The sequence below is a fragment of the Castor canadensis genome, chromosome 5, assembly GCF_047511655.1.
Source record: "Castor canadensis chromosome 5, mCasCan1.hap1v2, whole genome shotgun sequence".
NCBI lineage: Eukaryota > Metazoa > Chordata > Mammalia > Rodentia > Castoridae > Castor > Castor canadensis.
The window spans coordinates 47,631,369-47,633,398 of NC_133390.1; positions in this window are offsets into that span (position 1 = coordinate 47,631,369).

Below are 2,030 nucleotides of genomic sequence, written 5' to 3' on the forward strand. Positions count from 1 at the left end.
CCCTGATCTACAGCCTTGTTTTTTTGTTTTTTTATATTCCTGCTGGGAATCTCAGATATAACAGGAATAAAGTCAAACTAATTTCCACCTCCTCACTTCTTAAAGAAATTATTCCTCTTCTATTCTCCTTCAACTAAGTAAATGCTACCACCTTGCCCTCAGATACTTAAGGCAAAAACATTCAAAAGTCCTACATATTTTCATTGCCAACTCTTTACTCACTACCACTTCCCTCTCAAAGTAAATCATCAAGAAATCCTGCTGAGAGGTTAGCCTAGCCCAAAAGACCAAAAATCATATGTTCTCCCTCATATGCGGACATTAGATCAAGGGTAAACACAACAAGGGGATTGAACTTTGATCACAAGATACAAGCAAGTGCACACAAGGGAGATATGAGGATAGGTAAGACACCTAAAAAATTAGCTAGCATTTGTTGCCCTTAACGCAGAGAAACTAAAGCAGATACCTTAAAAGCAACTGAGGCCAATAGGAAAAGGGGACCAGGAACTAGAGAAAAGGTTAGATCAAAAAGAATTAATCTAGAAGGTAACACACATGCACAGGAAATTAATGTGAGTCAACTCCCTGTATAGCTATCTTTTTCTCAAACAGCAAAAACCCTTGTTCCTTCCTATTATTGCTTATACTCTCTCTACAACAAAATTAGAGATAAGGGCAAAATAGTTTCTGCTGGGTATTGAGGGAGTGGAGGGTAGAGAGAGGGGGCGGAGTGGGTGGTAAGGGAGGGGGTGGGGGCAGCGGGGAGAAATGACCCAAGCATTGTATGCATGTATGAATAATAAAAAAATAAAAATTAAAAAAAAAGAAATCCTGCTTGAATCATCCTCCAGATCATAAGCCAAATATATCCTCAGTTTTCCATATATGCTACTTGTACCTTAGTTCTGAACTCCTACAGTATCTTAATAGCTGATCTCTACATTTTTGTTCTTACTCTTCTAATCTGTTTTCTGAAAAATTTGTTGAGATTTTCTTTTTGAAATGGAAATCTGATAGCATTATTTCTTTGTTTTAAAATCTTCTTTTCAGGAAAATGTTAGAGAAAGAAAAATGTGGAAATAACCCATCTATGTATGAATATAATATTACGTCCTATAGGTAAGCTTTTGAATATTAGGGGAGCATGGTGATTGATTGATTGATTAAAGCATAATATATACAGGCCTGAAATACCCAGGTGAAACACCCTTGAACTATTAATATACACTTTAAAAAATGAAAGGCAAGGGGGAAAAATAGGTCTTTTCTGGGGGTAGGTACCAGTGGGATATGAGTGGGTACAAAGAAAGGGGGAATGAGGGGGAATTTGGTGGGTGCATTTCATATCCATATATGAAAATAGAAGAATGAAACTTGTTGAAATTGTTGTAAAAGGAAGGGGCAAGGAGGGAAGAGGGCAAACAATGGAGGGAGTAAACTTAAGCTACATATATTGTAAGCACATATGTAAATATCACAATGTATCCCCCTGTACCACTATTAAATGCTAATAAAATTTTTTAAATAAAGGTTAAAAAATTATTTTCAAAAATAAAATTGGTAGGCAGAGTAAAGGCATCCCAAAGATAATCTCATGCCAGTTAGTAGAAACTGAGAATGTGTTATGTTACATGGTAGGAAGGAATGAAGGTGCAGATTATATTAAAGTGGCTATAATCAGCTGAGAAAGGAAAATTATCCAAATGGTGTCAATCTCTCACGCATTGAGTATTAAAGACAGAAGCAGTTCAACTGTAATAGAGAAATGCAAATGTAATGTGAGATGGATATAACTGAGCATCTTTGAAGATGGAAGTGGGCATGAGCCTAGAATTAAGACCAGATTCTAGAACTAGAAAAGTCAAGGAAAGGGATTTTCCTCTATAGCCCTCCCTGTCCAAACCATGATTTTAGGCCATTGAAACCTATTTATGACTTACAAATTCAAAAGCTGTGAGATAATAAATTTGTAATGTTTTAAGCTACTGAGTTTATGGTTGTCTTAGCAACAACACAGAACTAATACA